This window comes from Numida meleagris, chromosome 5 (genome assembly GCF_002078875.1).
Source record: "Numida meleagris isolate 19003 breed g44 Domestic line chromosome 5, NumMel1.0, whole genome shotgun sequence".
Classification (NCBI taxonomy): domain Eukaryota; kingdom Metazoa; phylum Chordata; class Aves; order Galliformes; family Numididae; genus Numida; species Numida meleagris.
Genome location: NC_034413.1, coordinates 6,996,821 through 7,010,355, shown reverse-complemented (window position 1 = coordinate 7,010,355; position 13,535 = coordinate 6,996,821).

Sequence of the window (13,535 nt, the reverse complement as noted above, 5' to 3'; positions counted from 1 at the left end):
ACCTAAAAAGAAATAGTTAATCCTAATTGCTCTTGCAGGCTCTACACAGAACCTGCTGCATAGGAAGGCTGATCGGAAAATGAGGATTTTACCACTGGCACATGTAGGGCCATCAGCTCTAGTTGCCCACAGGCAACAACCATGTTGGCCAACCCTTATGAGCTCTTCTTTGGGCCTGGTGTGCAGTAGATCTGGAATGGAGAAACCATTGGCAGCTGCCTGTCTGGCTACTTGGGCCAACAACCTGTGCTCACTGTGATTTTATGGAATCTGGGATTCCTGCAAAAGATGTCTCAGGTAGTACAAAGTCAGGAAGGTAAAACCATCTCGTAGGCATCCTTTTACATCGTGAAATCTTAACATCCATTTTGCATTGCTCTCTCACTTCTTCACAGAGTTCTTATTTAGACTCTGATGCATTGCAGACCCATCACCATGGTTAGACATGTGGTTCATAATTCTGAGGATTAAACTGTTGTCACATGTCTTGTTAAGTGTTTGGAAGAGATAGTAATTTTCCTTTCTGAACTGTCACAATCACTTTTCCCCTAAATTCTCTATTATCTGAGCCATATCTGAGCATATATGCATTATCTTTAGACCTCATGTCAATCTCATAGCCATCTATTATTGCTGTTACTAATTTTTGCCACATATCAGTTTGGGTTTCATATCACCTACAAGTACTTTCTTGTAATAAACAGTGTTACTGACGTATGCTTATCTAATTTGATAAACAAATGGATCCAAGAGAATCTCTGTGTTACAGTTGGATTCAGATAAATAATTTTTTCAGCACTGCTGTGAGCAGAAGTGACATTTTTGAATCAAAATTTAATAGAAAGCGAGTGGAATAGCTGACTCCTGAATTTTTTTGTGGAGATAAAATGAAACTTCAGTCTTCAGACAGTCCTATCATTGATTTTAGTCTTTTATCTCCCATGAAAACATCCCCCTCAAAAATCATTTAGCTGTGGATTTAGCAAAACAGAAAGCAGATTTTGTCTGTTTTCAAGCTACCCCAGTAATACAGTTATCTGACTTTATTAGGGCATACAGATGCTCATTGGAGAACAAACCCACTTCTAAGCTTATTTAACCCATTTCTTACCCTGACAGGAGAAAATGAGAAAATATATTTGATATATATATTTGGCAAGTCATATAGAAACAGCTTGTTGCTGGGAGCAAAACAGGATCCCCTCCCCTTCCCTCCCTCCTCCCCCCCCCCNAAAAGAGTAAATGGAATAAGATGGAATAAGAAGCAGAATGTAATATGCAGTTTCCATAGTCCAAAATAATGGGTTCTGTGCAGCTTCATGTTTCACTGTACTCCTGCTGCTGACAACCTAACACTGTTCTTCCCTTCTCCCTCCTGCTCTCACTCCTTACCTATGATGTTTGGTACAGTGGAGCCATCCTGTTAAAAATTAGAGAAGGTTCCGTGTCCTGCTTGTGCCACGGAGTGCAGGAAGATACATGCTGCTATTGGCATGTCCTTTAATTGTGCCAGTCTTATTACTCAGCCCTGTCAGGTATGTGGTGGTGGATGTCAGGCATGAAAGCCCTCAGGGTGTGGAGGATGCAGATTCCATATACAGGTACCCTGGACCACATTGAGAAGGCCAGGTCTTTTCTTCCCTGCCAGAAGCATAGTCCAGAAATCTCAGAGTACAGCTGGACAAGAATATGGGAAGTCTGAGATCTTAACTGCACAAACAGGAGCACAATGCTGATGGTGTAGCCTTGATGTAGCCTTGACGTTGCTGCATGGATTTGTTGGGTCTGCTCTGGCTTGACTCTACCTCAGGAGCGGGCCTTTAATGTGGGCTTTGCAGGTGCTGCTTTCAGGAATGTGAGGAGATTCAAGCAAGGGAATGAATTTGTGGATGCCTGGTATGATAACAAGGAAACAGGATAAAAGCTTCTCTCTAGTTTCAGATGAACACAGGAGGGAGGAAGAGAGGAAACAGGATTTGCTTATGAATGCGTAGCAAAGCCTGAAGCAAGTGTACTGGATGAAGGAGCAGAGAATCTATTTGCATTAGCTCAGCTGTGTGTGGTTACGTTCATCTAGTAATTGGGCAACTAAAACCTTCGGGAAGTCTTTCCCTAAGAGCAAGTTAAATGAAAGGCAGCAGCCACAGAGTGAATGTGTGCAGAGATGTGAAGGAGGAGGAGGAGGAGAAGGGTAAAAGTAAATGTAAATGTAAAGGTTGGGTGTTGGTATTCTGTGCAGCAAGGTGGGAAACTGCTGTTCTTTGGTGAAGTGTCTGATCTCATGATCACCCACTGTCCTCCAGGACACCCAGGTCCTTTTCTCTGGGGCTGCTTCCTGAGAGGTCACCCTCGAGTCTGTACTGGCGATGTCACCATCTTCCCAGTGTTTGTACTAGAGCCAGCTGGTTGGTTTTGAGGTAAAATTTTGAAAAAGCCAACTATTGGTTTCATTTTGATAAACAATCTATTGTACATCATGTGCTAATTGTAACAGAGCTCGCTTGCTGCCTGTCCCTGCACATGCTTCTCAGAGCTGCACACCACTGCTCGCTGCTACTGGTCTTGCAGAGCCCAGCAGCTGGTGCTGCGAACAAAGAGGTTATTGAGCATTTCAGATGGCGGGCACTGCTCTGCTGTCTGGAGCTGAGAGAGCCACAAGATGATTCAGTGTTTGTTGATCCCCCCCATTGCTCTCTGCTCCCTGTCCTGAGGTTGAACCCCAGCTTTCAGAGCTGCAGGCTTACCCCATAAAAAGCCCCAGGACAGCTGCTGTTAGAGTAGCACGGGCTGAAGCCAGCCTCCAAAAATCACCGACGGAGGATCGTGTGTATGTCTATGGGGACGTACACACCCATATTTCTTATCTCTCCCTGTACAGGCAAAGCACGAGGACAGGGAGCAGTGAAAGCTGGGAGCACAGTTCCCCCTCCGTGCAGAGCACAGACTGCTCCTGGCTTGCCCATGCCATTTTGTTATGTTTTGTTTCCCCTCATGTAACCCCTTACAAAAAAATTACTGAAGAGCTCAAAATCCTAGGGGCAAGCCATTCTGCTCAGTGCTTTGTTGCAGCCCGTGTTTGCCTGTGTGCAGCGAGCTCAGTGCCTGAGCTGTGCACAGAACATGACAGACCTCAGAGCTGTACAATGCTGAGATCATCTCAGGGATGTGAAAATAACAGCCAGGCAGCAGAAATCTCTGACAGCCAATACATAACCAAACTGGTGGAGGGAGAGTGTATGTGAAAGCTGTATGTAAAATATAATGTGTTGTGTTTTTTGTTTTAAGCCAGATAGGCAGTTTCCATGGACACCCATTTTTGTTTTATAGTATGTTTCCTTTTATTAAATATGCATAACCAGGCTTGTACAGGATGTGAAGTCTGGTGGTTGATTTTCTTTACGTTGTCACTGGGGAATTACTAATAGACAAGCAGATTTCTGAAGATGTTTAGGATAGTCTTACCTTCCTGCTACCAAAGATGGCTTAACCCTTAGGAAGCTGACAAGAGTAAAGTGAAGGCAAAGTGCTGTATGCAGTGTGAGAGGCTCATCTTTCTTAGTAAGGCCCATTTTTCTCCTGAATCAGACTTTTATCAGTCTTTTCCACCACCTAACCCTCTTGTTGTTTTGTCTTGTTCCTTAGCCTTCATATAACAAATAGTTATTACTGACATGATCTGATTGCCCTGGGAAGCACTGGCCTAGGCAATGAGTTACACAGTGCATAACTGAAGACAAAAAGTGCGGATGGGTGGGGATCTATTCTGTAGTTTTCTTACATTTTAGTGCAGAGTTATTTATTTCTGCTTGTTGATAAGAAGGAGTTGTAGGCTGCTTTTATGAGGTTTTCTGAAGTTTTCCTTCTGCTTCCTAGTTGGCACGAAAGCAGCCACACAGTGTTCTCAGGAGCTCGAGCACTGAGCTCTTAGGAGATCCAACCTACACTTATCCTACACCTCAGATGAGTGGTTATGAAAAGGTATCTTGCCCATACAGAAACTTAGCCCCAGCCTCAGAGAGGGGAAGAAGCAAAGAATAGGTAAAGTATTTTTATTTATATGATGGTAGTTCTGGACAGCCAAGGAAAATGGAGAAAAATGATCAGATTGAAAGAAAAGGAAAAAAATAAGGAACATTTTTTTTTTTTAACTCCAGATTCCTTCTTTAAACTAATTTCTTTTCTGATGTTCAGGGCCAGCAACAGGTGCCAAATTCAGCAAGTTTATTAAAAGCTATTGATCCCACACTGTCCTGTGTTCAGGGCCCACCTGGTTATCCAGTTCAGATTCATACTCTTTTTTACATTATTGCAGCCTTCTGGAATCAGGGAGCATAAATTCCTCTGTTGGATTTAATGGTGAGAGCATTGTCAGTGTCTCACTGATGTGCCATTTAGAAGAGAGAAGGGGAAAAACATCAGAATTATTCTATCAACTTCACTTTACTTTTCCCATTAAGAGAGAAGAGTATAGGGCAGATTCCCTACAAATGTCATCACTTATATCTGCTTATACTGCAGAGTCTCCTACCTGAAACCTCTCACAAAGTTTTTGTCCATTAGCCCCTTTTTTATCAGGGCCATTTTATATTATCTTGGGCAGTATACTGAGCAGCAAACTACGAAAGCCACAAAGCAGAGCAAAGGGCAGGTGGCAGAGAGGCTGATGCGGAAGGAGGTGACTCATTTGGCATTTCATCCTGATCAGATTAGTGCATTTAATTCAGACATTGGAATCTGACAACTTCTGACACTTCTCATGGCAGACAGAGGAAAGGTGGATGGAGGAGAAAACACTGTGCCAGTCTCCAAGACAGAGGGGCAGAAAAGATTTGTTGCCATTTCTTTTGTATCACTACACTGGCAAACGCCAAATAATTGCATGTATTGTCACTTGGATGTGGCTAGGGAGCAGGTTAGATGGAGTTCAGTGCATGTCCTTTCTAGCAGAGAGGATCAGGCCTGGAAGTGGATCTGCAGAGATTGCATAACTCTGTCTTCATGACAGACAGCGATCTGAGTATGTGAGTCCTTGGTGGCCTCAGTTCCTCCTCTCTTATGCAGTAAGCACAGGGTCCTCTGGAGTTGGTGGTCTAATCAGGCCTGTGATCGCGTGCCTTCAGGTCCTGCTATAAATCATAGCTGAATGAGAGCCAGGTAATTTTTATATAAGGCAGAAACTGATTCTGTACGGTGAAGCCTCAAACTCCTTGTCCCAGAGCTACTGACCAGAGTGTGAAAAGGACTGAGAGAGAGGTTTTTATCCCACACACCTGTTGCTTACCTGCCTCGGGGAGCTCCCTTGTGCATCCTGCTTTTACTGCCACTGCCCTGCAGCTCTTTAATCAGCGCAGCTCGCTCCTGCAGCATACGGACACGGTGGTACCTGCAGCATTGTGCACACAGGGATCCGCACCAACGCCCAGGCTCTAGGAGGTGGTCTGCTGTCTGCAGCTGCCTGTGCTCCATGTGATTAGTCAGCCCTAATGCTGAACTCTGCAGATTAATGTGTTGCTCTTCTCCCATTATATCCCTTTGCCACGAGGCAGCCTATCTCTTGCATCAGTAATGACCAGCTGCAGAGCCTGGGGGCTTTCTCTAGCAGCTTTTAACTGATCTAGCACTTCTTATTTTTTCCATGCTCTGCCCTTTCCTTGATTTGTAAATTCCCCAATGGCTTTAATCAAGCGATGTTGAGCCTAGCAGCTCTGGCAAGTTTTCTTTTGTTTTAATAAAAGGTGAGTTTGTTCCCCAGGCAGGTCTGCCAGCTCCATCTCAACCACTGCACATTTGTCTCTACGGAAGGGACCTCCCATCTCGCAACCATAGGCGATGCAATATTCTAGGTGAACTCCTGCAACCTGCCCTTTCCCATTTGGGGAAGAAAAGGGGCTTTTCCCTCCAACTTCACTGGGGTCGGTGTTTTGCTTCATTCACAGCTTCCTTCCTTTGGAGTTGGTTGTGTGGGTGGCATGGCCAGCTGGGTTCTCTGGAAATGTCCTTCGTGTTGCGGGATTAATATTCCCCAGACAGTTATAACATTTGAACCTGCAAAGCCTATATTAGGCATCCCTGAGATCTTGCTTTTCTCTGCTCTCAGCTTCTCCCTTTTTCAGGCTTTTGAAGTATATAAAGTAAACAGATTGTTCGGGAAAAAAAAAAGGGGGGGTGGAGAACAAAACTACTCACAATTTTGGTCACTGTAGGCTCGTGTGTTTAGTTAGATGTTTTTACTGTTATTTCAAGCCCTTCTTGAGATATTACCTTTACAGAAGGTCCTAATGTTTACAACCTGCCGCATTAGTTATGGAATTATGAACTGTGGAGACTGAGAAGCTGAAGTAATATGGACTTTTGCAAATCCTGGCTTTCCTTGGAACTAGTACTTGCATTCCCTCTGAGTTATGTTGTTCCATCTGACAAGAGTGTTTTAAAAACCATACCTGGATTTATATATGTCACTTTTAAAGTTTCCAGATACCAATGAAGTCAGGAAGTTCGAAGGTAAGGCTAATTTATGAGAGGAACTTCCATAATTTAGACATTGGAAGTGTGAAAACTGCTATTAAAAGCATCTCTGCAATGCATCCATTCCTGTACAACAAGAAGTATGATGAGAAGTCAAAATGAGTTCAAAATAGAGTGGATCCAGGCTAGAGAAATCAAAACAGAGATATGGAACTGAAGCTTTGCTTTGGTGTGAGAAATCATCAAAATTTATAATGTGCAGTAATTTTTTAGTTCTACACGTTATGAACCAAAATCTGTCATTTTTAAATACTCATTGCAGAAAGCAGAAGACAGCTAATTAACAAAGGGAAGGATGAAGGTACCATCCTCCTCTTATTCAGTAGGACATTGATTAGAGTTCTTCATCACAAAATGGAATTCCAGATTTAGCTTCTTTCCCTATCTGACGGGTGTAGCAACCACCTCTAAGGTGGAGTGCCTGCTGGATGCCATGGGTGAAACCAGTCCCACATGCTTAGAACACTTCAGAAAGGAAGGGAGAGCTTGTGAACAGCTGTGTGACGGTTAGGATTTTCAGCTGGGATGTGGAACTGCCTGCTAGGTCTTGCTCCAGTTAACATTTACTGGGAAATGTCAGAGGAGAAACTACCTCTGTCCTAGACAACATACAAATCATGTTATGCTAGGATGGGCTCTGAGTCAGATCCTATGCACATTTCCCTTATGCTTCTCCATATTTCCAGATATGCATGCCAAGCAAGAGACCCCAGATTTCTTTCTGCTCACTGTTCTCTAATGTCTCGCAGGCAGGAAGGCAGGGAAATAAGAGAACAGCTGCAGTGGTCCATCTTGGCTGAAAAGACAACATGCAACCCCTGGTGGGGCGGGAGATGGCATACTGCTTTCTTCTGGGAGGAAGTGGACCTCAGTAAAAATTTATTGAGTGGATCTGCATTAAACTGTTGGATAGAAGGTAGCAAAAACATCCACCATCTCTTCTGAGAGTCCTAGCTCAATATTCTTTTCTCAGATGTAACCATTAGGAAATTTGACCTGAATTCACAAATAGTTTCTGGACAACAGAAAATGCATTTTTTTGTGACTTTATTATTGACTGAAAAAAAATATGTTTACCCAGCACCACCACAATATAAATAGCTTTTATCTCCATTACAAACAGGCTTATTTTATCTGTATGTGATGTACTTTAAATCTCGCGTTTCTGTTACAAACAGGTTTGTTTTATCAGTGACTTACTTTAAATCTTCTAGTAGACTTCTGCCAACTCTAATTTTCTTTATGGCCAGACGCAAGCCAATAGAGAGAAGTAGGTGCCATATACTCCACATTCACTTTCAGGAAAAGAGTAGGCTCAGCTGGCTTTCCTTCCCAGATCAGACTTTGTTCAAAAGAACAGAATTAGAGGGGGGTACTGGGGCCATTTGCAGCTATGGAGGGGATATAACTAGAGGCAAATGGCTATGTCAGGGAGCCCTGCAGTTCCAGCCATATGCAAGTGAGACAGGGAGAGGTCCATGCCTAAGACACCGTGCAGGGCTACACTGACTTTAATGCTCCTCCTGCATGGACCACTGACTATATAAATGTCATTAGATATACTACTTGGTTTGCCTGCATAAATAAACCTCCCAGGCCCGGATCAGGAAATTATTGCTTTCTGAACAGAACAAAGATTAGTGTGATGATGAAGCTGCGCACTTAGCATTGAAGACATGCATGTATGAAGTCAATTACAAAAAGAAAGCTCTGTGGTGCACAAATAATTGGTACAACTACAGTGGTTCTTCCATGTGGAATAGCTCCTTCGTGTATTGCTGCTGCCTTCCTACACTACTGAAGAAATGCAACTGATTAGAAAAATTAAACACACCTTACAAAGCGTGAATGGAACAGAGACGGGGAGCTGGGGGTTAGCAGTGGGGTACATACTAATTAATATTTTGAAACGCCCAGCTACGAGTTTCCATACATTGAGATATTTGAGGTTCTTTTAAGTACAGCCAGAACACGGGATCCTCTGAGTTGTTAATGGCTGTGGTGATCATTAGTGCCAGGCACCCAGTGAGTGTTAGAAACAAATGTAGTTTGCGTTCAGAGGTGTTTACAATCTGAATTGAAATATGGCACTGTGAGTGGAAATGACAAGCAAGAAATATGCAAGGCAGAAGTTGTTATGTCCAAGGTTTGGTTTTCTCCAATACTTTGATAAGACTATTTTAGATGTATATGTTGTGGTTGGGTTGCTACGTTACCCCTCTCTCTCTCTTCTCCAAAAATGTGACTTTGCCAGAGATAGTACCTATGGTTTCTGCTAACAAAATCTCAGGGTTGCGAAATTCAGGAAGTGTCACATAAACCATAATAGTGTTACTCCTTCACTTTTTTGAACTGGCTGATCTAATTTAGACTCTAAGCCACAGTCATACCATGGTATGCACAGCCTGTCAGAAGGCAAGTCGTTTTGAAAGCTCTTGTGGGTTGATTCATACCAAATACCTCTCCTGACATGCTCTCTTTCCTGCTTCATATGTCTTGAGTGTCTGATTTCTCTCTCATTGGCCATTGAGATAAGAGGGCTGCAGATAAGTTGGTTCTTGAGGGTGCTCCATCTGAAGTCTTCCTGGTGGGAATGTCCAGTAGGAGAACCAGAGCCAGCCATGGGAGTGCTCCCAGTAGATGAGTGATGTGAGCATGCAGACCCTTGGGATCCCCCTCAGAGGTTGTGTCCCTCTCCAGAGCTCTCCAGACTCTGAGAAAGAGGAGGATGTTGCCTCCACAGAACTGAGGGTTCTTCTAGTGCATCACTGATGGGCTTCTACATTTGGGACAGAGGATTTCTATTCTGTGTAGAGCACAGGATAAAATGATGGAAAAGGCAAGGTGTATACATCATTTGTTTCCTGTTCTATGTCACTGCTTTGCAGGGATGTTCTCGCCAGGGGACCTGTACATCATTTTTCAAGTTCTGTGTCAATCTTCTAAGGAAGATGTCTGTTGATGATGCTCAAATTTGTCTGGGGAGTATATATATCTCAGCAGGGACAAAATCATTCATTTTTAGATCTTCCAGTCAGAGAAGACATCTGTCCTTACAGTGAGGAAAAATGATAGGATCTGTATTCAATGACAAGTTATCCCCTAGGAAAGGATGGGTCTCATTGTTGACATGATCTGTAGGCAAAACAGTGTTATGCAACAATAACAAAGAATGGTAGAAAGGATCACTTTCTTGACACAAAGAACAAGATGTTTAATCAGAATGAAAAGAATATGATTACTCCTACAATTTCTAATCCACACTCTCCCTCCTTTCTGGGAGAATTTTATGCTACACCCTGAAATCCTGCAGCCCTTTCTTGTCTGCATTATTGTTAACACCTAAAGAAATGAGGTAGTTTCTCAAAGAAAGGTCTCGTGAGCTACATGAGACTGCAGGGTGCAAATGCTCTCTTTAAGTCCCTGATAAAGACTTAGACTGCTCTCCAGTTCTATCAAGATGTTTAGAGCAAAGCAATTTCTTCAAATAGTTAGAGAGACCTTGAAGTGAGAAAACAAGGGCTATTATGGCAAGTGGCAGAACACAAGAGTAACAGATTTTGGTGGAGACACATTTAGAAGAAAGATAAAATGAATGTTAATTAGGTTTTCATGTTTACAGCTTAATAGAGTTTAATAGAGTGGAAAAGCCATACCATGGAGGATGCTCTTGAAATTAATACTGCCTTAATACTGCCTTATAGGGCTAATTGAGGAAGGCCTAGAATTCTGTACAATTTTAACAGTTCCATTTAAATGGGTTAAATGTTCTATTTTGTTATTTTGACAGAACAATATAATTTTATCAGTAATTCCTGACTCATGTACTATCTGCTATACGTTATCTTATCCAAATTTAATGTGTTTTCTTTACATTCCCCATATGCTGGTGTTGTCAAACTATCCCTCTCCCACTTTCCTTGTCCTTTTTGTAGCTGTAGACATTGTTTACCTTCACCATATCATTCTACTTCTCACCTGCCTTTTGCCATATCAAGTACTATGTTTTGGAGCCTTAGTTACAAGAGAATGTGATAAAACCGCTACATGCAACAAGCAGCAGCACCTATTCATAACGGTTTGGAAAGCCCTTTCACCAGAGCTATTGGGTTGTCATATTTATCATTGTTGGCTCTGAAAGTTTAGAGCCATTTGAGACAGAACTATTGATGCAAAACCTTTACTACCAGAGAAAGCTTTGGACTTGAGAAAATATGGGAAAGAGCATGAACATAATGTTTTTGAGGGGAGGAGGAGAGACCGTATTGCTTTTCTCAGCTGACTCAGTTTCAGCTTTGACGTGTTTTCTTCCTGGGTCCATTCCCTGAGATGCATCCGTAGAACTACCATTCTTAAAGATGTGCTAGTTGTTTTCATAATCTAAACATGACTCCATAGCTGCTGAGCCTTAAGTGTTCTCAAGTACACTGATGATAATAACTGAAAGAGTAAGAGATCTTTTCATGGGTAGAATACTTCTGCAGGACAGTGCCATAGGTCTGGCTATATTCCAGCAGCCTCATCTTCCCTGTCTCACTGTCATGGCTTGCTAGTCTGGAACAAAGCTCTCCGACATGTTGCAAGAAATAAAAAATCTTAGAGAGAAAGAGAGTTAATGGCCACATTTAGAACTGTTAACATCAACCAAAGCTGAGTTAAAGGAACACGTGGCAGATGTATGCACTGGGCTCCCTTTGTGACTCTTTGATCCTGTGCAGCTGTAGAACAACTCAGCATAGCAACACCTCCTGTAAAACAGCTCAGTGACTGTGCTAATTGCTAAACTGAGGAAAGCCAGCGTTAAATAACACGAGGGTGACCACACTGTTTCCGCCTTCAATCACTCAACAACAGATCAAACACTGAGCCCCGCTGACAAAATGCAGTGAGGAGGAACAGGAGGCCTGGCGCTGGCACGGCATTAAAGCCTGATTCTCACCTCGTACTCTCAGAGGAAGAAGTCAAGGAAAACTTTAGGCATTGTAGGTGTTTGGGGGCCTTGAATGGATGTGGATATTTATTATTCAAAATACTTTCTTTTTTCATTATTAAATGAAGGTGAGTTTGAACTACAGTGGTGGGAGATTACCTGACATGCCTTTTTTTTCCCTTGCAGTAGGCGGTACACTGTTTGCCATCTGCAGATCTGAAGCAGGCAGCCTTTTGTAAACTACAGTCATCTCAGGTGTTTTCACTGTAAAGGTCCAGGGAATGCAACAAGATGGAGATTAATTTGCAGGTCTTACTCAAAATAGCCCAGTCCATGTATATTTTAAGCACTCCTTCCAGTGTAAGACAGTGATAAATTAGAAATCCCTGCCCCAGAAAGGCTTGTTAGTAAATCTGATACACAGTTAGCTGACAACTCTGATGCATGGAGTTTTAAACCTGTTCAGCAACTCTGCCTTCTGCCCACCTTCCACTCCATTGTTAGAAAGTATATCCATCACATTTTACATGGGATAGCCCAGGCTGCTATCTGGTTGGTAGCAGCAACATTTTCTGCATTAGCAACTCTCTACAGATAATGTCTTGAGGATCGAGAAGGGGAGATTAAGTCTGAATAAATAGCCCATGATGCTCATATTTAATCATTGTACTTAGAGACAGCCTAATCAGTCAAACAACACCTGTCACTGACATGGAGGTGTCATGAAGGTGTCACACAAAACTGCAGCAATAAACTTTGCCCCTTTAAATTCACCTCGAGCTCGTAAGTGACTCTCAGACAGAATAAATTGTGACCTTAGACGTAGAAACTGATGACTGTAATGAAAGAGCCATGTTGCTCAGGAATGGCAGAGAGTAACTTTGGATATGTCTACGTGGCTGGGCAAGTAGGGGAGGGAGAGGGAAGGAGAGGAGAGCAGCTTTATCTAACAAATGGCATGCATTTGTGACACTATAATCTTCTGAGTTTGGGACAGAAAAAGGTGGTTAAAACCCATGCACCCAAGTACACAAACCACTGTTAAGATTTTTCTCCCTTCATAAATGCCAGTGGGATGAAAAAGGGGGGTAACAGAAGGGGGAAGTTTTTTGGCTTTGGCAGGAATAAAATTTCTCAATGTCTCTGTGTACAGAATTACAGTCCTTGGTAAATAGCTGGGAGGTGGCATTTGGGACAAGAAAGAGGGAGAAAGTGAGAAAGGGCCGTGAGAGTGACTGAGATGGTGATTTGAACGTTTCTGGGAGAGGCAGAGCAGATACATCACTGATGTGCTTTAAGGAGAGTACACCATAGCCAGTTTGGCTAACCTGAGCTGGCATGTGCTTTTGCAGTGAAGTTCAGCTCCTCCATCACATAAAATATTCTCTGGTTGCTGCCCCATCATTTAATAGTGTGGCACCCTGCTTAGAACAGAGCAAGCTGTTCTATACCTTCAGAGACAGTGAGTACGTGTAGCTATGTCTTGAATGTTTTCACTGTAGCATATAATAGAAAGCCTCTCCACGGCAAGCATTAGCGATGCAATTTCATAACTATCTGTTCAGACAGTGCACAGGAGCTTGAAAAACAACTTGAGACACTTAATTCCCTCTGGGAAATGCCATCCGAGAATATGTTCATCTGACAAATATGCGAAAGGCTGTCCCCTATTGGTGAACCATGAAGAATACCACCCGTTTTTTGGATCTGTGTGAGCTGTGCTCCTCCCTGCCTAGAGTGGTACAGCCCTTATTCTATCATCAAACCTGGCAGCTGAAAAGTACAGAGACATTGCACTGCCCCTTTTGCCTTGCAATGTGAATTTGATATTATCTGTACCACCTTTGACAATGCACTTGAAATTAATCAGAGGAGAAATGTCTTATTTGATTATATTTAACCATGAACACTGATCAGTTGCATGCAATTTTAACTTCAGAGCTGCGTGTCTAAAGTCCTTTCTAAAAAGGGCAAAACGTTACCCAGAGATACATGGGAGCTGGTATTATCTGAGTCTCTGAGACAATGTACTCAGGGGAAATTACTGTACGTCTGGGAAATTAAGACTAATTTATTACAA